Source organism: Equus quagga, chromosome 12 (assembly GCF_021613505.1).
Source record: "Equus quagga isolate Etosha38 chromosome 12, UCLA_HA_Equagga_1.0, whole genome shotgun sequence".
In the NCBI taxonomy this organism is placed as follows: domain Eukaryota; kingdom Metazoa; phylum Chordata; class Mammalia; order Perissodactyla; family Equidae; genus Equus; species Equus quagga.
The window spans coordinates 80,811,078-80,835,197 of record NC_060278.1 but is presented as its reverse complement, the minus strand read 5'-3'; positions in this window follow the sequence as shown (position 1 = coordinate 80,835,197).

Below are 24,120 nucleotides of genomic sequence, written 5' to 3'. Positions count from 1 at the left end.
ATTACAAGAAAAGAAATGTACGGGCCAATATCATCATGAACATGTATGTAAAATTCTTGTTAACAAAACTAATTCAACAATATATAAAAACAATAATAGATCATGACCAAATGGGATTTTTCACAGGAATGGTAGGTTGGGTTTAACATTATAATTTCAATTAATGTAGTTCACCATATAAATAGACTAAAAAAATAGACAATCATTTCAATAGATTAAGAAAAGGCATTTGACAAAACCCAACATCTATTCCTGATAACAACTCTCAGAAAACTAGAAGTAGAAGGGGAATTCCTCAACCTGATAAAGAGAAGCTATGAAAACTCTTCAACTAACATCATACTTAGTGGTGAAAGACTAATGCTTTCTCCCTAAGCTCAGGAACAAGGCAAGGACGTGTGTTTTCACTGTTTATACTTGACACTGTATTGAAGGTCCTATCCAGTGTAACAAGGCAAGAAAAAAAGACATACAGATTTGATAGAAGTAAGACTGTCTTTATGTGCAGATGATAAAGTCATCAAATCATCTGATTGTTTACTTAGAAAATCTTATGAAATTTACGAAAAGCTACTAGAATTAATAAGGGAGTTAGGAAGATTGTAATATATGGGATCAATATATAAAAATAAATTTTATTTCTGTCTTAGCAATGAACAATAGGAAATTGAAATGAACAAAAGCAAAACCGTTTACAATAGAATCAGAAATATGAAATATTTAAGGGCTAGATCTTATAAAAGATGTGCAAGATGTGTATATTGAAAATTATTCATAGGAATTAGAGAAGACCTAAACAAATGGAGAGATATACTATATTCATGGATTGGACGACTTGGTATTGTTTCCATGTCATTTCTCTTCAAATTGGTCTGTAGACTCAGTGCAATCCCAATCAGAATTCCAACAGGGTTTTTGTGTAGAAACTGACAAGCTTATTATAAAATTTATATAGAAATGCAACAGACCTTGAATAACTGAAATGACTTTTCAAAAGAAGAACAAATTTGGAGGACTTATACTACTTTACTTTAAGACTTATACACTGACATTAATCAAGACAGTGTGGGATTGGCATCATGTTAGAAAAACTGATCAATGAAACACGATGAGTCCAGAAATAGACCTACACATACTTGGTCAATTGATTTTTGACAAAGGTGCAAAGGTAATTCACTGGAGAAAGGATAGTATTTTCAACAAATGGTGCATGAACAATTGGATATCCATATGCAGAAAAATGAACTTTGATCCATACCTGGCACCATAAAAAATTAACTCAAAAGGGATCATAGCCAGGGCCGGACCAGTGGCACAGCAGTTAAGTGTGCATGCTCCACTTCGGCAGCCCGGAGTTCGCTGATTTGGATCCTGGGTGTGGACATGGCACCACTTGGCAAGCTATGCTGTGGTAGGCGTCCCACATATAAAGTGGAGGAAGATGGGCACAGACGTTAGCTCGGGGCCAGTCTTCCTCAGCAGAAAGAGGAGGATTGGTGGCAGATGTTAGCTCAGGGCTGATCTTCCTCAAAAAAAGAAAAAATAGGGGACAGCCCTGTGGCTGAGTGGTTAGGTTTGCATGCTCTGCTTCGGCAGCCCAGGGTTTTGCCATTTTGGATCCTAGGGGCAGACCTAGCACTGCTCAGCAAGCCATACTGAGGCCACATGGCAGAGCTAGAAGGACCAACAACTAGAATATACAACTATGTACTGGGGGGGCTTTGAGGAGAAGAAGAAGAAGAAATTTGTCAACAGATGCTAGCTCAGGACCAATCTTTAAAAAAATAAAAAGACTAAAAAAATCTAAAATTATAAAACAATTATAATAAAAAACATAGGAGAAAATATCTGTGACCTTGTATTAGGCAAAAACTTCTTAGAAAAAATACTAAAACATAATTTGTTAAAAAATTTGGGAAGTTGGACTTCATCTAAATTAATACCTTCTGCTCTTTGAAAGACACTGTTAACAGGATGCAAAGACAAGCCAAAGACTGGAAGAAGAAGATTTGCAAATTACATAACTGATAAAAGATTTGCATTCAGAATGTACAAAGAACTCTTAAAACTCAATAATAAGAAAAACAACAACTCAACAAAAAGTGGGAAAAAATTTGAACTGATACTTCACCAAAAAAGAGATACAGATGGCAAATTAACACACAAAAAGATGCTCAACATTCAACCTCATTAGTCATTAGGGAAATGCAAATTAAATCACAATGAGATTTCACTACACACCTATTAGACTGTCTGAAATAAAAAGAAAGACCATAACAAGCATTGTTGAAGGTAAAGATCAACTGGAACTCTCATAAAGTGCTGTTGGCAACGAAAATGCCGAAACTACTTTGGAAAAGAGTTTGGCAGTTCCTTAAAAAGTTAAACATACACCTTGTATGTGAATGTCTATAGCAGTTTTATTTGTAAGAGTCAAAAATTGTGAGCAACCCAAACATCTGTCAACAGATGAGTGGGTAAATAAATTCTGGTATAAAATGGAATACATTTGCTCAGGAATAAAAGTAAATTATAGGTACCTGCAACAACATAGATGAATCTCAAATTAATTATGCTGAGTGAAAGAAGCCATATTAAAAAGGGCATTTTAGGTGGGTTCCAAGGTGACACAACTATAGTAGATGGAGAAGAAGGTAAAGGGTGAATCTTAAAGGAATAGCCTTGGATCACGTGTAGAGTTAGGCTTTTAAGGGAAGGTCTGGGGAAAACATGATGCCTTTAAGGGAAGCTGGGCAGGACAATAACAGATCAAGTCCAGGTGTAGATGCTGATGCTCTTGGAAGTGGTAATAGACGAGGTTTGTTTGCTCACTTTCTGGCCTGTGAGGATCACTCAAGACTGAAGCAAAGAAGTGATTCTCAAACTTGTCTGTACACTGGAACCACCTGGAAACGTATAGAAAATATTTGTACCTGGGTGCCATTCTGATATAACTGGTCTGGGGTGCAGCCTGGGTGGCAGGATTTTCAGAAGCTCCCCAAGGGACAAATAGTGTTTGAGACCATGGCTCTGGAGGATTCTTTTAGAAAAAGTAATGCCTGGGCCCTGAAGGAAAGAGAAAGAAGCAGTAAAGACGGCTCTCAAATCTAGCAAACACTTTTGGCCCTCCATATGGCAGAGAGAGAAAGAACCTAAGAAGCAGGTTAAAATGTTCACACCCAGCTGATGGCGTGTTCCCCAACAAACTTTCACATGCTATTTTGAGCATCCATTGATTATCCTTATTCTAATTATTTTGCTGGGGGTTACAGGATTGCTAGTTACTTATTCTGTCAGTCCTTTGACATTTGTTTACTATTAGTTGAATTCTTATTTTCTTTTTTGAGTATCACTATGAACTCATGGGTTTTTTTAAAAAAAGTGTTTTATAATCAATTATAGTTATTCTTTTTGATACTCAAAAATGTTCCCAAATTGGTCAGTGAAGTCCCTTCAAGCTAGCTCCTTTTCCCTTTCAGTGTCACCCCATGGGTCTTTGAGTACTTCCTTGCTTTCTGTACTACCAGATGCCAGATCCAATGGGGAACAGAACCTTGGCATGATGCCAAAGTAAAACCCCATTACCTGTGTAATTGCTATGAGAGAAACATACCTTTACATGAGAAAGACCTAGTGGTCACCACCTGTATTCATTTACTTGGGCTGCCTGACAAATTATCACTAACTGGATGGCTTAAAACAACAGAAATTTATTACATTTTAAAACAGAACTCTCACAGTTCTGGAAGCTGAAAGTCTGGAATCAAGGTGTCAGTAGGGTTGGTTCCTTCAGGAGGCTCTGAGGAAGAATAAGTTCCATGCCTCCCTCTAGCTTCCGGTGTTTGCCAGCAATCCTTGGCATTCCTTGCCTTGTGCACACATCACTCCAATTTCTGCCTTTGCCATGACTTGGTGCTCTTCCTGTGTGTCTCTGCGTCCTTGTGTCCAAATCTCCTTCTTAAAACGACACCAGTCATTGCATTAGGGCCCACCCGAATCCAGTATGACCTCACTTTAGTTTGATTACATCTGCAAAACCACTATTTCCAAAAAAAGTCACATTCACAGGTAGTGGAGGCTCAGGGTTTCAACACATCTCTTTGGGGGACACAGTTCAACTCACAACACCACCTTAACTAGTGGTCAAACGTACCATCATTTATAGTCAGATGACTGAACATTATGAGCCTCCTGATGCAATAGGACACCACTTTTGAAGTACTCTTGCCAAGAACGTTTAACCCGAATCTAATTAAGCCTGTTGAATGAACTTCCAGATTACAGGAAATATAGGGGGTAGAGTAATAATTTAAATGACATCATGATGAAGTAATCTGACTAGTCAGGAATGGGGGACATTCTGCAGGGAAACTAGAGTGGGCCCTGGAAACATCCATGTCATGAATAAAAAAAAAGGGGTGTGTGTATGTGATCAGCACTGTCCAATAGAGATAAAGTGAACTACAAATGTGTCACATATGTAATTTTAAATTTTCTACTAGTCACACTAAAAATTAAAAACATGTAAAATTCATTTTAATAATCAATTACCAATTTATTAGTATTAATTAAAAATAAATATTTAACCCAATTAATAGTTTTCTACTGCTGCTGAAACAAATTCAGTGCCTTAAAACAACACAAATTTATTATCTTATGCTTCTATGGATCAGAAGTTGAGTACGGTGGTTTTGGACTGAAATTAAGGTGTCAGCAGCCTGTGTTCCTCTCTGGAGCTTCTAGAAGAGAACCCACCTCTTGTTCCTTTGGGTTGTTGGCAGAATTTAGTACCCTAAGGGTAAAGGATTGAGGTAGTAGTTTTCTTGCTGGCTGTAAACTGAAGGCCTTTCTTAGTCTCTAGAGGCCACTGCATTCCTTGGCTTGTGGCCCCCTTTATTTATCTTCAAAACTGTCACTACTCACTCATGTTGCATCTCCCTGACTCAGTTGGGAAAGATTCATGTGATTAGATTGGACCCACTTGGATAATCCAGGATAATCTCACCAATTCAAGATCATTAACCTTAATTGCATCTTCAAAGTCCCTTTTTCCGTGTAAGTTTCTAGAACTTAGGGCACAGACATCTTTGGGGGGCATTGTTCTGCCTGCTGCACTAATATGTCCAAAAATATCATCAATTCTACATGTAATCCATATAAAAATTTATTAATGACATATTTTACATTTTTCTCTTTTTTTTAGTCTTTGACATTGTGCATTTTACATAGACAGCATATCTCAATTTGGACCAGTCATGTTTCAAGTTCTCAATAGCCACTTGCGGTTTGTAGATACTGCATTGGATGATGCAGTTCTAGAGCAAAGGAGCCTAAAGAGACAGAGCTAAATACAAACAAATGATTAGATTCTGATTAAAAAAAGCAGTGCAGCTGTAGAAGACATTTTGGGGATGAATGGGGATATTTGTATATAGACTAGATGATTGCCACCACTTACTGTTAATTTTGTTAGGTTTAATATTGGCATTGTGGTGATGTAGGGGAAAGTTGTGACTCTTAGGAGATGTGTGTTGTTATGATCACCCCACAGATGTAGGATGGACTCTTCTCTACTCCACCGATAATTTGGTTCTTATGTTGAGATCAATGATGCTACTCACATCAAGAAAGTATGAAAGGGTTTATTACTCCCATAATGAGAGAGAGCAGGGTAGGTTCCTATGCAGGTCCAAGAATGGCTTGAGAGAACTGGGGGTGGTGACTGGCTTGGCTTTTTTTGTGGTTGGAAGTGAGGCTGGGGCAAGGGTTCCTACCCATGGGCTGGGGCTTGCATGGGTTGAACCTTCTGATGGCACCAAAGGAGGGAGTGCCTGAATTTTTTTATTGGCTTGCCCAGATGGAGGGAAAGAAGGGGAAAAGGAGGACTGGGGCTTTACAGCTGCCTGTAGTGAAACATCAAAAATGGAGCCAGACTCTATTACAATTCACCTCTAATGTTTGACTGATGACTGAAATGTGCCATGTTTCATTTGATTGAGTTTAAACTTGTTTAAGTAACAGTCTGAAGCCAACGAGGGAGGTCAAGTTTCTGTTGGATGTCTTGTTCAAGAGCCCAGTTTTCATTGCCAAAATTAAAAAAGTGTGCCTCAAAGGACCCCAGAAGAAAGTAAAAAGACAATCTACAGAATGGGAGAAAAATTTTGCCAATGATATATCTGATAAGAGACTTGTATCTAGGATGTATAAAGCACTTTTCAGCCGAATAATAAAAGACAACCGAATTAAAAATTGGACACTATCAATGGAGTGAGAAGGCAACTCAATGAGAAGGATTGTAGAAAATATTTGTAAATCAGATATTTGATAAGGGTTTAATATCCTGAGTATATAAAGAATTCCTAGATACTAACAACAAAAAACCCCCCTATAAAAATGAGCAAATGACTTGAATAGACATTTCTCAAAAGCAGATATACAAATGGCCAATAAGTACATGAAAAGTTGCTCAACAGCATTAATCAATAGAGAAATGCACATCAAAACCACAATGAGATGCTATTTTACACCTACTAGAGTGGCTATAATAAAAAAATGGAAAATAACAAATATTGGTGAGGATGTGGAGAAGTTGGAATCCTTGTGCATTGGTGGTAGAATGTAAAATGGTGTAGCCCCTATGCAAAATGGTTTGGCAGTTAGGAGTGCACCCCTAGGTATATACCCTGAAGAACTAAAAACAAGGACTCAGATACTTGTAAACCAATGTTCATAGCAGCATTATTCACGATGGCCAAAATGTGGAAACAATCCAAGTGTCCATCAACATATGAATGGATAAGCAAAATGCTGGATATACATACAATGGAATATGTTTCAGCTATAAAAAAGAATGAAGCACTGACAAATGCCACAACATGGATGAACCTTGAAAACTTTATGCTAAGTGAAATAGGCCAGACACAAAAAGACAATATTGCATAATTTCAATATTGTATGAATGTATATAATTTGTATGAAATATCTAAAATATGCAAATTCATAGACACAGAGTAGATTAGAAATTACTGGGGGCTGAATGGGGGGGGGGGGAAGGGAGAGTTATTGCCTAATGGGTAAAAAGTATTTGTTTGGGGTGATGAAAAGTTCTGGAAATAGATAGTGGTGATCGTTGTACAATTGTGAATATACTTAATACCACTGAATTGTACCTTTAAAATGGGTAAAATGGTAAATTTTATGTTATGTAAATTTTACCACAATTAAATTTTTTTAAAAAATGGGCAAAAAATTGAACAGACATTTCACCAAAGAAGATATAAAGATGACCAATAAGCATATGAAAAGATGTTCAACATCATTAGCCATTGGGGAAATGCAAATCAAAACCACAGTGACATACCCTTTTACACACTCTAGGATGACTATGATAAGAAAGATGGACAATTACAAGTGTTGACAAGGATATACAAAAATCAAAACCCTCATACACTGCTGGTGGGAGTATAAAATAGTGCAGTCGCTTTGGAAAACAGTCTGTCAGTTCCTTCAATGGTTAAACATAGAATTACCATATGACCCAGCAATCCCACTCTTGAGTGTGTTACCAGCTACAGATATAGGTTCTTTACCTGCCACACATATAAATAAAAACTGGAACACCAGGCTTATGACAAGGAAAGGGTTTTTATTTCGGGTGAAGTCTGCTGGGAGAGGAGAGTGAGCCCTCAATTTCATCTTGTCTCCCCAAAAGATGGGAGGCAAGGGGTTTTAAAGGTTGTGAGGAATCTGGCTACTTGTAGGGAGGGGGAGCTTATGGCCTTACTAGTTGGCACTTTCCCACCAGCCTGCATTTGGCCTTGTGAGGCTGCCTGCAGGAAGGAGGATGGCAAGATAAGGGAATCCACAGGTGGATGTCCTTGGTGTCTGTCTCCAGGGTGGATAGTGGATTCTGGTGCCAGGAAGCTGTGGAGTAAGCAGGGAAAGGGGATGAGTGCTTTGGTTTTAACCACATATATGCTGGGTTTAATGCAGGGAAACGGATATTAGGGCTGATATCAATTCCCCGCTATTTTATGTTCATTCCTCAATCTTGAGGGATTTGGGGTGACAATTGATCTAGCTTCTTCCTGCTGAATTGGGGCATAGGTTGTTCCATCTCATTGAACCAGTCTTTTAATAAGGCAGTGATGTAGGTGGGCTCTCAACGTTAGACCTGTATTGTATAAGTAAGTAACCAGGTATTTAATAAGAAGTATTTCTGGAGAAACAAAAAGGAAAAACAAGGTTAGTGATTGGAGCAAATTGCAAACCAGTTCCTGAGCCCAGGGAGCAGCCAATCAAGATTTCTAGAAGTCAAGGTCAAAGCATCTTTTGCAGTTTGAAATGTCTCTCGTGGTGTCAGTGGGCACTCACATATATTTCTGAGTGGCTTACATAGCAGCAGGCATGAATCTTTCTTAAGTCTATATTAAGATGTCCAGCTTTAGTTTGCAGGGCTTCAGGAAAAAAGGGCAGGTTCAGTTCTCAGTGATTCGGAATGAAAATGATGGAAAAAATTGAAAACGTTAGTTTGGAGATTTGTAGCCAGATATTTCAGGAGACTAGAAGAATTCAGGATCCAGTCCAGTTAACAGATATAAAACAAAAACCTCAAAGAAAATGATCAGAACTAGAACCTAATATCCATGAGTGTGTATTATAGATTCTATTGAAACATAATTTTTCTCTCCAAAATCACTCTTATTTTTACAAAAGATAGCCAAATTAAGACCCACTTGTTTAAAAAATGTCTAATTTTAATAAACTTGACCCAGTTATTTATGTAAGTACAGCAAGAATAGCAATTGATCATATAGGCTCTTTTAAATCTGCTTTGACGGAACTTTTTATAAGGAACCTCAGATAGAATTTTAAAGGCCTCTTGAGGCCAGGAAAGCCAGACTGAGAACTTCTCATCAGATTCTGCCTATAATACCTACAGATTTGAGTGAATTCCCCCTTCCAAGGTCCCCAAAATATTGAGGTTCCTTACACCTGCCAGACAAATGACCTTCTTTACTTACCCAGGATGGCTGCTGGGAACGTGTGAGCAAGGTACCAGGCTAATATTTCCAAGTGCCTTTATTCCATAACCAATCTTTGTTCCTCAAAAGCTGTCTGGTCATATCTGAGTTTGCGTGTTTTTCTCAAATATGACATTCCAGTCAAAGCCTTGGTAATATAACTAGTGATTCCAATTGTGTTCTGCTATAAGAAGAACAGATTCCTATTGAACTTATGTAAATAACTATATAGCCATGAAAATAAGAACATTTACCCATCAGGATTTTCCACATTTTGGAGGGATAAGATAGGGAGAAAGAGATGAATGCTTTAATTTTGCTTACAAATTGTTGTAAGTCAAAGTTCCTCAAAAAGAAAAAGTTTTTTTTTAATCTGAAAAAACAAAATGTCAAAAAATCAGCAATATCTCAAATGAAAGGTCATAAAAATTATAATCATCCCTATCAGTTCTTTTAGTTTCATGTAACCAACTCTTGATCTTCTGTTGGCAGTTTCATGAGTCCATCAGTTTTTCAGTTAGTTCTGTAATTTTTTACTTAACTCAGTTTCATAATCTGAAAGTTTATCAGAAACCTGTTTTCTAGAGCAAATGTCAGAGTCATTTCCATGAATCTCTCTGAAGATGAAACATATTTGCAAAAAACATCAGAGTAAAACAGCTGTCTGTAAACAACAAAAGACTTAAAAATGGCAATTGACAAAGAAACCTGGCTGTTTTTGTGACATACAACACTTTGAGACAACAACAAGAATTATGGCTGACAATCAGGACAGATCAGAATTTTAGGAATGTTATGCAATTTAAAAAATATTTATATCAATAATGTTTACCCATATAAAATCATAGGTTCCTATGAAATAATGTTTAGTTATTTATCCAATGTGGCAACAAGAACAGTTAAAAGCAGAGTTAAAACAGCCCAAAAAAACCTTTTATAATCTTTTTATGCAGAACAAAAAGTTTAAGAAAATTATCCTTTTAAGAGAGAGAAGACCAAATTTTAATTTTTTACCAGTTTACTTTTGACATTTAAATTTATTTATTTAATTAGCTTTACTTTAATCTTAGCCAACTTGACCATGCACGAAACACCTCAGGATTTTACTTCCTTAAACCTTCTGTCACTTACTTTTACATTCAGAATTTGTCCCAAGTTTTATTCCTTTTTTTCCCTACTATTTTAGGATAAATTTATCTTTTTTAACAAAACAAACAAAAATATCTCTATTTTTCATAGCTTCCTTACTGAAAATATATGTTTTTATTTTCCTTGTATACAAACTTTTTAGAAATATGTGTTTTCTCATAGAAAATTTCTTAGAATGTACAAAATATGAATAAACTCAAGGATCTTTTAGTTTCTCTGAGATAGAAAACCAAAGGCAGATAAATTTATGCTTAGTAATCAATTTTTAATATTTTATCTTATGTGAAAATGACCTAGATACTCAACAAATTTTATTATTTAACTTAATTTAGTAAAACTCTAGTTTTAAGTTACCAAAAAGATTTTAGAAGTTATTTTTTCAAGCATATATACCATAAAACATAATTATTATACCCCAAAACTCTTATCCATATTTATCTAAATCGTTTGTTCCCAATAATTATGTTTAGATTACTCTCAAAAACTTTGCGTGACCTTAAAGCAGTCCAGCCATCATCTTAAGTTGTTTTAAGTATATACATCATAACATATAATTATTGTTAAAAAGTGTCTCCATAACTTTTATCTTTTTTTACATCTCTTAAGTTTACCTATCCTCAACAATTACGTTTAATCATCTACAAAAACCACATGAGACATCAAACAAAATCAGCTATTATTTTAAGTTATTACTTTTGCTGATAAATTTTGTAACAGAGATAACGTGTCTGTATCATATCCAATGCTGATAACTCTGAAGGCGTCTGTTTTAAATCAAACCAGCAAACTTAAATAAGCTCTTATTTACCAAAGATCATTTTATATCATGTTAAATAACTTCATCTTTTAGAAGTTTCTGCATATTAATCAAAGACTGAGAGGTTTTGAATCCTCTCTTTTAAGGGTGACTCTTAAGGTGGACTCATCTGGAACAGAGGTTCCCCAGAATGGCCATTTGTTTATTTGTCATTGGCTTATAACTATAGGTCGACAATCAGCCAAGGTTTTTCCCAAGGGGCTCTTAGGTGGAATAGATGGGGCACCTCCCACGTCAACACTTTTTCTTGGGGCCGGCCCAGTGGTACAGCAGTTAAGTGTGCACGTTCCACTTCGGCAGCCCAGGGTTTGCCGGTTTGGATCCTGGGTGCGGACATGGCACTGCTTGGCAAGCGATGCTGTGATAGGAGTCCCATGTATAAAGTAGAGGAAGATGAGCATGGATGTTAGCTCAGGGCCAGTCTTCCTCAGCAAAAAGAGGAGGATTGGCAGCAGTTAGCTCAGGGCTAATCTTCTTCAAAAAAAAACCACACACTTTTCCTTAAAAAAAAAAAATAGACAAACAGACAAACACCAAACAAGAGCACTTTCCCAAAAACCATCAGCCAGCAAATGGAAGCTAGAACAGAGAAACCAAAACTGAAAACCAAAACTCTTGCTTCCAGTCCCACTTAGTCCGTGTCCTAAACTCAGCGGCACCCAGTAAATGAAGATTTGCCTCATGGATCTTCCCAAATGAGCAAGGACAAAGGGACCTTGGTGTGCAGACCAGCAGACTTACCCAATCTGGCCAGAGTGTTGCGACTTCTACGTAGAGATGGACAGACGCATAGATCTAGACACAGAAAAACCAGACACCAGTGAACTGATTCCTAGATTTAGGGTAGAAAGGCCTACAACTGTTCCCACTCTGAATGCCCACCCAGATGGCCCCTCCACGAATGGAAAGGACCCCAGATGGCCCCTCTGTGAACAGAAGAGATCCTAGATGGCCTTGCCGTAAATGGAAGGACCCCAGATGGAGGGGAAGGGAGTTTACAGGCATCCTCGAGGCAACCTACCCTATTCCAGATTGAGTCTGGTGATGCACCAGAAGCAAAACCAACTAACCAAACAGCCAAACAAACAAACAAATCTAGAACCTGTTTCCCTGTGATAAGGAAATGTGCCTATGGTCAGCAGTGCTGGGTCAGGTGGAAAGTACTGGGGGCAGTCCCTAGAATGAATCACCTAGGTGGCTGCTGGACTGTTTCCCAGGAAATCCCAGTTGGCCTGGGTCCACGGACCCATGGGCAAGAGCCTCCTGGCTGGCTTGCCAAATTGTTACCGGCTATAAACATAAGTTCTTTACCTGCCGCACAAGAGGGGCCAAATAAAAACTGGAATGCCAGGCTTATGGCAAAGAAAGTGTTTTTATTTTGGGTGAAGTCAGCCAGGAGACAAGAGTGAGCCCTCAAATTCGTCTTGTCTCCCCGAAAGATGGGAGACAAGGGGTTTTAAAGGTTGTGAGGAATCTGGCTACTTGTAGGGAGTGGGAGCCTGTGGCCTTGCTGGTTGGTGCTTTCCCACAAACCTGTGTTCAGCCTTGTGAGGCTGCTTGCATAGAGGGGGATGGCAAGATAAGGGAATCTACACGTAGATGTACTTGGTTGTCTGCCTCTGTGGTGGATAGTGGATTCTGGTGCCAGGATGCTGAGAAGTAAGAGGGAAAGGGTATGAGTGCTTTGGTTTTAACCCCATATATGCTGGGTTTAATGTAGGGGAACTGATATCAGGGCTCGTACCAAGTATATACCCAAGAGAAACGAAAACACATGACCACACAGAGACTTGTAGGTGAATGTTCAAAACAGCATTATTCATAATAGCCAAAACGTGGAAACAACTCCAATATTTGTCAACTGATGACTGGATAAACAAAATGTGGCATATCCATACAGTGGCATATTATTCAGCCATAAAAAGTAATAAAATACTGATTCATGCTACAACCTTGAAAACATTGTACTAAGTGAAAGAAGTCAGACACAAAAGGCCTTGTAGCGTATGATTCCACTTACATGAAGTATCCAGAACAGGGAAATCTATAGAGACAGAATGTAGATTAGTGGTTGCCTAGGGCTGGGGTGAGGGATGAGGAGACAGAGGGGTGATGCTAAGGTGTACAGAATTTCTTTTTGGAGTAATGAAAATGTTCTAAAATTTATTATGGTGATGGTTGCACAAATCTGTGAATGCACTAAAAGCCATTGACTTCCTTAAATGGGGAATTGTATGGTATGCCAATTCTATTTTAATAAAGCTGTTTTTTAAAAAGCCCAGTATTGTGTATTCTGAGAAGTGAAATGGGTATCTTGGTAGATATCAGTGATGTCTGGAATTCCAAAAGGGATAAGGAGTGTCTTGATGAGGCCTTGTAAAATTGTACTTTTAGTGTGTGGAGAAATATGTGTGACCTTGATTTATATTTTGAGTATCTGTGAGGCAAGAAAGTCTCAGAGTTCTTTACCCCAAAAGGGGGGGTGACCTTAGGTAAGAAACTATTGTTGCTGCCATTGGTTAGACTAGATATCCAGATGATTGGTGACGTTCCAAGAAGAGCCTGTAAAAATATGTAGATGGGGCCAATTGTTGACCCGGACATTCAGTGCTAAGACGACTGTCTGAAGTTTGGCAAACTGTGCTGACCCATGAGTCCCATCCCTTATCAGGGATGTCCCAGTTAAGGTATGGAGAGCAACAGCTTTCCACTGATCTCCATCATGTATGATGCGTGATGGTGGAATGGTGTTTGTAAAGTGTATGAACTCTCTTTGCTATTTATTCAGTTGATCCCAAGAGGGTCCCCAGGTAGCCAAGGGTGACATCATCCAGCACCATGGCACATGGCGAGGACAGGGGAGACCACTTCCTCTTGCAAGTGGAATTCACCAGAGGGCCCAGATTTGGCTCTATCCTGTAGGTACCATTTCTGTTTTAGCAAGGAGGTCTCAGTGGTTGTGCCAAGTTTATGTGGTGCTGCTTCTATCACATCCTAAGGCATAATGAGCAGCTGGGTATGGGAGATGACAGGCTCAGGGCCTGTGAGAGCATCTGTTTCCAGAAGAGTTCAGTCTGCAGCCAGCACTTGCCATTCTAATGGTATATGGTGACGGCTGGGGAGGGCATGCATCAAAAACCCACAGACAAATTACGGCCATCATGGATGGTCCAGAGACTTTGAGAAGCATGAGGAAGCCTCTACAGTGAAGGAGTCTCCAGCAGGGGGCAGAGGGAATTAAAAGGAATACCTGTCGTAATGCAATCTGGACAGATCCCAGAGCCTTTGGTTGTAGGCTCCCCTTTCAAGGTGGGCTGATTTGTGAGTAACAGCACACACGGGCTTCAGGAAAATTTGTAAATGAGGAATATGTTGCTTGCAGAACACAAACAGGCATAAAAGATCTTTGGCTTGTTTTAGTGTTGTGGGTGCTAGAGGATGAATAGTTGTTTCTTGACAGTGTCAGGGATGAAGTGACCCTTGGCTGACAAAATAAATTGGAGGTGGTAGGGCAATGGCTTATCCCCTTTGTGAGTATTTGTATGTCCTGAATGAGTGTTCAAAAGAACTTCCTTGGAGGAGGAGGATGTCGTTAATGTAATGTCATGCTTGTGCTCCTGGAAAAAATTGGATGTGGTTAAGATCTTGTCTGCGAAGATTGTGTGTGACGGCAGGGCTGTTGAGTTACCCCCTGGGGAGCCCCAGGAAGGTGAACTGTATCCCTCCAAAGGGGAAGAAGCTGTTGAAATGGGCACTGAACAGAACATATTAGCCAAATCTATAACAGCAAAATATGTTCTAGATGCTGGTTGGATTGAGTGATTATATTTCAATAATATTAGTTATGGGGGTCTTAATGGGTGACACCACAGCATTACAGCATTATGATCGCAGTAATTCACTGCGAGGGACCATTCATTCTTTCTAGGTTTATGAACAGGCTATTAAATAGAGAAAGAGTGTGGATAATCACCCTTCTCGAAATGTCTTGTATAATGGGTTTTAACCCTTGAAAGCCCTGTTTAATTTCTGTTGGGCCATATTAATATTTTAAATGGAGGGCAAGAGGGAGGTCTGTTGGGTCCTATTTTGTCAAGCTGATTGCGAAATGCCAAAGACTTAATTTAATTTTATTGCTCATCGAGTGATAGCATCAGTGCCCACTGTGGGGTACTTTAGGGTAATGGGGAATTTAGGTAAGGCAATAGTTCTGATGGCTAAAGCGAGGCATACCTGTTTCTTTTCTATTTTCTATTTAGTGATTTCCCCTAAGGTTATAATGGGTATCTCGTCTGGATTTAGCAAGACACCCTGGTCTAACTATAACTCAAGCTCCAGGATTAAGGCCATGAACGTTTGCTGCTTGGTGCTTTTCAGCAGATGTTCAGGTTAATTCGGAACCTATGTTGCAGAGATGCAAAAGCCAATTGGTCCCTTTCACCTTTTGTTGTATACATTTCTTGTAGCAAATTTTGGATTTCCCATCGGGTCATCCCCAACTGTGGACTTCTGTTTTTGTTTTCTCCCCGTGTATCAGGGCATTTTGGGAAGCAGTGGTTACTTTGGGGCAGGTCCCCTCTACTCTTCTCATATTTGTAAGTCTCTTCCTCCAGAGAGCTGCCAATCAGCACTGTCAGGAGTGGAAGCCTCCTCCGCGGCAATTGTTACCTTTTTGGCTAAAGGACCGCAGCCTAAGCAGGAAGCGGTGTAGCCCTTTTGTGTGTAGATAAGGCACCACACGCAACTGATTCCAGAGTCTTTTTTTGGTTCTTTTTACAGTTGTCCAACAGGGTCATGGTGCCCTCCGACCCTCCAAGAGGGGCAGGCAGAAAGCATTCCAGGCACTTTTCATAAGTGTGTGCCATGGGTACCATGGTGTCTTCTCCCTGTCACCCCTTGCATTTCTGGGGTGACAACACATGTTGAAGTATTGAGGGGGGAGGCGTCATGATGTCTGCATTGGCCGCAGCAGCAGAGGCACTTAAGCCTCACGAGGTCCTGGCGAGACGTCTGCTTTTAGCAGCGTGGACCCTAGCGGGCCACATGGTGACCATTCCTCCACAGGAGCGAGCACCGTTGGGACTGAATATTGCACAGGACATCGGGCACATGCTCAGCAGTCACAGGGTAAGAGTTATTGTCTCCCCGAGCCTAGCATCAGTCATGGTTTATGCTGGAATGGAGACACACAATTTGATGAAACATACAGATAGGTAGGTCCAGGCCAAGATACACGACCTAGGGCCACATCAAGGAGGGCCCCAATCCCATACTCCTGTCCCTAAATGCCAACTATTGAAACTTCCAGCTTAGGCTGGTAAAGTCTAGAACTAATGATCAGTAGGACTCAGCAAATGCAGCACAGAGCAGATCAGCTCAAAATACAAGCTAACCAGAAGGCAGCAGAGCCAGTTAACAAGGCAAAGCAAGATCCAGCATCCCAGTGGTTGTGGTCGTCACCTAGACACTTCGCTTGCTATGTCACTTGTTGGCATTCATCCTGCCTTTCTGGGGTGACAACACATGTTGAAGTATTGAGGGGGGAGGCGTCATGATGTCTGCAAGTGGTTTTGAAAAGCTTAATCTTAAAGGCAGTGGGGAGCCATTGAGGCCTTTAGGCAGGGGAGGGACAAGGTTGATTTGGGCCAGAGAGGTGGAGGGATGTGCTGGAGTGGGGAGGAAGGCATGGAAGTGGGAGGAGTGTGGTAAGATGAGTTTTAGGTAACCATCTGAATAGTCCAATGAGAGTTGAAGAAGCTCAGAAAAGAATATGGCTTGGAGCCAGAGTACTTGGGTTCAAGTAGCAACGGGACACATTATTTAATTTCTATGTGCTTCTGTTTCCTTATCTGTAAACTAAAGGTATATTAGTTTTCGAGGGCTGCCATAACAAAGTACCACAAACCAGGTGGCTTAAACAACAGGAATTTATCTTCTCACAGTTCTGGAGGCTGGAAGTCCGAGATCAAGGTGTCGGCAGGTCTGATTTCCTCTGAGGCCTCTCTCCTTGGCCTTTAGATGGCCGTCTTTTCCCTGCATCTTCACATGGTCCTCCGCCTGTGTGTGTCTGTGTCCTAAACTCCTCCTCGTGTGAGGACACCAGTCATATTGGATTAGGGCCCACCCTAATGACCTCAGTCTAATGTAATTCCTTCTTTAAAGACCCTGTCTCCAACGTAGTCACATTCTGAAGTATTGGTGGTTGGGACTTTAAACATGAATTTTGGGGGCTATAACTCAGCTCATACAGAAGGATAATAGAATTTGCCTCACAGACTTGTGGTGAGAATGAAGACATGTAAAGTGCTTAGAAGACTGATAAAAAATGCTGTCTATTGTTAAAGACGCAGAAATGACATATGCAAATGAAGCAGCTGTTTCACAGATGTCTCAAAGCTCCTGCCTCCTCGGAAAGTTGGCTCCTTTGAGTCCTAACCGTTCTCGGAGCCCAGCACCCTCAGAAACTTCCCCGCTTGCTTCGGTGTCTCCTTTCTGAGTTTGCAGCTCTAAAAGGCCAGGATCCTCTTTAACCCCTGTTCCCTGCGCGGCAGCCTGACGGGGGCGGTCCCTTAAAAGCAACTAAGCCTGTGGTTCTCAAAGTGTGGTCTCCAGACCATCAGCATCACCTGCGAACTTGCAAGAAAGGCAAATTCTCAGGCCCACCCTACACCTACTGAGTCAGACCCTCTGTGTGTTAATAAGCCCTCTAGGTGATTGTGAGGCACCCTCACGTTTGACAAACGTCTGCTCCCCGCGCTTGGTTGGTGAAGGAATCAATTCTGCTGAACTACCACTTGGGGGCAGCACAGGATTGCGAGGTAAGCACGGTCTAATTAAAAGCACCCGCAAATGCAAAAGCCCCCCACCGCCCTTCCTGCCTCCAGGCTTGGCCGAGCCCCCCTCAGTTCTTCCCACACAGCCTGAGCCACCTCTTGAAACCCCAAACCCAATCTTGTCACTGGTTCAGAATTCTTCATCAGCTCCCTATGGCGTGAAAGGCCCTTCATCTGCCCAGCGGTCTCCTAATGCGGGCATCTTGCACGTCCCCACGTTCTCGTTCTCTTTGAGTCTTACCTGGAATCAGACCGACCTGGGTGTGAATTTCAGCTCTGCCATTTACCATCTTGGGTGTGTCTTGGGCAAGACAGACACATCATTCTGAGCCTCAGTTTCCTCATCCGTGAAATGGGGGCAATTAATAAGACTTCTTATGTGGCTGTTATTCAAGAGAGCTTGTTTATAAAGGGATTCTAGCCTAAGGTCTCACAAACAGTGCTCAGTATGCAGCAACTCTGCTTCCCCTTGGCACTGCCAAGCATAACATAGAATCAGGGTCCACACTCCTGCCTTCAGGCCAGGTGTGGTGGATGCTGTATGAGCCCTAGCCAACACCCCAGCGTCATGAGTTCCAGCTACCAGCACCTGCATCTCTTTTCTTGGGGCTTTCTCTGGCTTCTGGCACCCACTGTGGTGCCAGGACCATAAAACTCTGTTCAATGAGCCTAAGAATAGTACTTACCTTGTGCCACTGGGGGGAGGGCCTTGTTAGTGCTCTGCATAGAATAGGTCCTCAGACTTTTGCTGTGGGGGTGACATAGCACTTGCCCTCCTCTTGCCCATCTCTGTGATTCCCCCTACCCACAGGAGCGGTGGCTGTGTCAGCATATCAGGAAGTAGATGAAAGACCCAGGGGAGACCCGAAGGGGCTTCACTCACTGGTGGCTCCCTGCTCTGCCGCTGCTGACCTCCCGTCCTTGGGCCATTTAAGCTGGCTCCTGCCCACCCCCTTTCAGACATCTAAGATGCCTGAGTTGGTGTCATAGGATGTAAGAGGACACCAGGCACTGGGGGCTGCCAGATAACCCTGGCACCTTGGCAGGGCAGCTGGTGCTGTGTGGGCACACGGAACACAGAGCATCTCAGGCTGGGGAGCTGGAAGTGACCCAGCCCTTCAGCCTGCAGCCTGTAGGGCCAGGGCCACAGACCTTGTCCAACAGTCACTGTCATCAGGACCCCACTCTTTTTGTGACTGCCTCCTGGGATTTGCGTTGCCCTTAGGCTTCATGTTGTGTGTGGGGCTAATCCTGACCCTGGCTACAGTAGGCATTCATCTACACAACTTGATGTATGAGGCTCCAAGACACACCCTTCTCCTCAGCCTAAGTATCTCTGCCACCAGCCTGTCATACCGTGTGACTGTGCAGGAAGCCCTAGGGTTAAGTGTTGCCCTTTTCCAGGCACTCTGAAAAAGTTAGCACTCTGTAGTCAGGACCAGCTACATGATTCGTGGAGCCCCATGCAAAATGAAAATGCAGGGTTTCTTCTTCAAAAATTATGAAGAATTTCAAGACAGTGACAGTGGAGTGTGAAGCCAGGTATAGGGTCCTGTGTGACTGCACAGGTGTCACACTCATGAAGCCCACTCTGACTGCGGCCCTTACCTCTCAGCGTGTCTGAGTTTGTCAGCAACTTTCCCCACCCCGAGGAGGAGCACTGGAGCTGCTCAGAGAAGACATGAGGACACAAAGTCTAAATGTGTCCCTTACTCAGCTCCGTTGTCTCGGAGACACTTGGAGCCAGTGTTCTCTGCCCAGCTGGCCTTTCTCACTGCGCTGCCCACCCCTCCTGCTCCTGGAGTCCTGGCAGCGTATGGGGCCTTTTCTACCTGTGGCCTGGCTGACCCCAGGCGGGCCTTACTCATTCCCCTCTGCTGCTGTGTTTGCCTTGTCTGTTCTGGGATGTGGGGCTGATCCCTTGAGACCCCTTTCCTCTTTCCCGGACAACCACCAGACCTCTGGATTTAGGTCTTAGCAGTCCCTGGAGAGCCCCCAGACACACTGCTCGTACGCAGGGCTCCTCTAGGCTCTCCCCAGGCCCACTTTCCCAGTTTCTCCACTCAGCTCTGTACCCCAGGAGGCTGAGCTGTGTGGCTGCCCCAGTGGGCTGCCTGCACTCTGGCTTCTGGTTGGGTGTAACCAATGGGAGCAGTAGCAGGAAATTGGAGGTTGGGAGGAATGAGAGAGGTGAGGCATTTATTCCCCCAGGTCCTTCCTGAAGCCTCCTGAAGCCCAGGCAGCTGCAGCCAGGCTGTGTCTCAGTCTCGCAGTCCTGGGTCACAGCTTCTTGTCAGGTAGCTATCTCCATTCAGCCCTCTCTGGCTGCAGGCTCTAACACTCCTGGCTAACAGCTCCCCCCACTTGGCCCGAAGGCCAGGAGCGGTCACAGAATCCAGCTGTCACTACTGTTCCTTCCCTTGAGATCTTCTGATACGCTGCCCAAACCTTTATAAATAGTCCCTTTAGTAAACTCTCCTAGAATTATCCTAATTTGAATTTGCATCGCTTTGCTTCTGGAACTCTGACTGATACTAGGATCTTTGTTCTCTGTTGCACCCCAAATCTATCTTTGTAGCCCCCAATCCCCAGAGACAGTCAGGTCAAGGGCTGAGTATCCAGGAACTCAGGCCAGGGTCCACTCCCTGGCTCCTTAGAGAGCACCCACAGGAGAAGTGGGGACCCTCCCTCATGTTTCCCCAAATGTGTCCACCAGACCGCCCATCCTCAGCTAATGAGGAACCAGGGACTTAGAAGTTGTGTTTCATTCTTCAGCTTCAGGGCCTGGTGGAGACAAGGTGATCCCCTCCACCAGAGCACCCCACCCTGAGACAGGTCCCTTTTGACCAGGTAACCAGACAGGCAGAGAATTAGACATCTAGGCAACCAGATGACCAAACAACTAGGCAAGCAGACAAGGAGGCAGCACTCTCGAAGGTGCTTATCTGTGGGTTTTGCTGTTCCACCTCCACTCTCCCTTTTCCCGGTAGCAGATTTTCCTTTGGGGAGCCTTTCCTCCCTCCCTCTCAGCCCCCTAGCTCACCTTTGACCTAGGCCTAAGCCAGTCAGCCAATCAAGCTTAACCAAAGCCGATCCCAGGACCTGAGAAACCAGGAAAAGTTTCTTTCTTGCTCGACCTGCTAAGAGGTAGAGGTGTCTGGAGCTGCTGCTGCCCTTTTAAATCCAGGACCTGAAAGAACCTGAAAGAAGGCAGGGCTGAGAGACAGACATTGTTTGAGCCCTGATTAAGCCATTCCTGAAGGTTGCTACCCTGGAAACTTTCATCTATGTGAACCAATAAATTCCCTTTTTTTTTTTTTTTTTTGAGGAACATTAGCCCTGAGCTAACATCTGCCACAAATCCTCCTCTTTTTGCTGAGGAAGACTGACCCTGAGCTAACATCCGCTCCCATCTTCCTCCACTTTATACGTGGGACGCCTGCCACAGCACGGCTTGCCAAGCGATGCTATGTCCACACCCGGGATCCGAACCGGTGAACCCCAGGCCACCAAAGCGGAATGTGCGCACTTAACTGCTGTGTCACCAGGCCGGTCCCTAAATTCTCCTTTTTTTAAAAGCCAGTTTATGCAGAGTATTCATTCCCTTGTGGCTAATAAGAAATATATATATTTGTTCTTATTCCTGGCATAGAGCTCCTAAACCCCTGTAATTTCCTAAGTGATGGGAGTGTCTTTTGTTATTCATAACAAGCCCTTTCTATCCCACTTGAGTTTATGCTAGTAAGGTAACTTAGGGTGGGGACCCTACATAGGCTCTGGACGGAGGGACCCTTCCTGACCTTGCCCTATGTACCTCTTCATCGGGTTGTTCATCTGTATCCTTTATAATAACCTGGTAAGTGGAAGTAAATGTTTCCCTGAGTTTGTGAGCCATTGGCAAATTATTGGAACTGAGGAGGGAGGCATGGGAACTCTGATTTATAGCCGGTGGGTCAGAAGTGTGAGTGGCCTGGACTTGTGACTGGTATCTGAGGTGGGGAGTCGTCTTTTTTTCCCCCAACTTTATTGAGTTGTGATGGACATATGACATTTTGTAAGTTTAAGGTGTACAATGTGTTGTGTGATACACATCTATTGCAAAATGATCACCATCGTAGAGTTAGCTAACCCCTCCATTCTGTCACATAATGATGATTTCTTTTTGGTGATGAGAACATTTAAGGTTTACTCTCTTAGCAACTTTCAAGTACATCATACAATATTATTAGCTATAGTCACCATACTGTTACATTAGATCTCCAGAACTTATTCATCTTATAACTGGAAATTTGTACCCTTTGACCAATATCTCTGCATTTCCCTCATGCCCCAGGACCATGCTACTCTCTGTTTCTCTGAGTTTAGTGTTTTTAGATTCCACATATAAGTGAGGTCATACAGTATTTGTCTTTCTGTCTGACTTATTTCACTTAGCATAACGCCCTCAAGTTTCATCCAAGTTGTTGCAGATAGCTGGGTTTCCTTTTTTGTCATGGCTGAGTAATATTCCATTATATATAGATAAATCATATCTTCTCTATCCATTCATCCGTTGACAGACACATAAGGTTGTTTCCATATCTTGGCTATTGTAAATAAGGCTGCAATGACTATGGGGGTGCAGATGTTTCTTTGAGATCCTGTTTTCATTTCCTTTGGACATACACCCAGAAGTGATATTGCTGGATCACATGGTAGTTCTATTTTTAGTTTTTTGAGGAACCCCCATACTCTTTTCCATAGTGGCTGCACCAATTCACATTCTGAAGTTGGGGGCAGTCCTAAACTTTGGGGTCTGATGCTATCTCTAGGTAGATAGTGTCAGAATTGAGTTAAATTGTAAGACACCCAGTTAGTGTCCACTAGAGAAATGAATTGTATTGATGTGGGGAAAAGCTCACACATCTGGGGTCTGAAGAGTTCTGTGAGAGACTAGAGAAAGTTCTCCCAGAACTTGCAAAGGAAAGAGCCCTGGATGGGATTAGAGCTCTTTGGCTTTGTGCCACCGGCCTGCTGTTGAGTTTGAGGGAGATCAGGAGAAACAACACACACAAGAGGAGGCCTTTCCCTTCTGGGAGAATCACTCGAAGTCTTGGGCTCCAACCTGGGTCTGCTTTTCATGAGCTGGGTCAGTGGACATGTCCCTTCTGCTCTCAGGCCTTGGGCTGCTCACGGGCAGCCGCAGGGAGACCTTCCCTCCCTGCTTTGCCGGTGTGTGGGGCTGAGTGTAAGCATCATCCCCCGGGAGCCACTGGAGGGGTGTGGAGGCCAGGAGCACGGGCCGACTCAAACCTGGCTCTCAGAGCCTAAGGCCTTGTTCCCTCCGGGAAAGGAGCCAGGGCTCTCCTTCTCCTGTTCTCCATTCAGGAAACTCAGGCTCCCAGCCAGGGTGAGAGCCTCGCGCTGCGGCAGCTAAGCTTTCTTCTCCACTCCTGGCCTCTCCCTCTTTCTTTGGGCTCTTCCCCCATCTGCTGCCCCAAACCAGCGTGCCCCAGGGAGCTGAGCATGAAAGGTTAATGACGACCTTATCAGAAGAGCCCGTTTACTCCTGTAACCCAGGCTTCAGTCGCTGGGAATTGTGGGTCCCAAAGTGTGGAGCTGTGGTTCTCAACGTTTGGACACCAGACCAGCAACAAGAGCATGACCTGGGAATTTGTTAGACATGCAAGCTCTGGAGCCGGCCCTGTGGCATAGTGGTTAAGTCCGGTGTGCTCTGCTTGGGCGGCCCAGGTTCAGGGGATCAGATCCTGGGTGTGGACCTACACCGCTCATCAAGCCATGCTGTGGTAATGACCCTTCTACAAAATAGAGGAAGACTGGCACAGATGTTAGCTCAGGGGTAATCTTCCTCAAGCAAAAAAAGAGGAAGATTGGTAATAGATGTCAGCTCAGAGCAAGTCTTCCTCAACAAAAGAAAAGAAAAGAAAAGAAATGCAAGTTCTCAGGCCTCACCCCAGATCTGCGGAATCAGAAGACTTGTGGGTGGAGCTCAGCAACGTGTATTTGAAGGAGTCCTCCAGGGAATGCTTGCCCAAGTGTGGGAACCACTTGGAGCTGTTCTAGAAACAGCTTGGAGCTCTTGCTGGTACAAAAGGTGCAGGAGGAGATGGTCTGGCGCCTGCCGAGATCCCTTTTAGCCACACTTGCCCCATTGCCCAGCTCCTGTGAATGAGTGTTGGCGGCCACGGCCTCCAGCTGGCCCTGCGCTTGAGCATTGCCCTGTGCTGAATCACTGTGTCCGTAATGCCTGGCAGATTGTGTACACACCCACCCGCTGTGGGCCTCCGCCAATGACAGA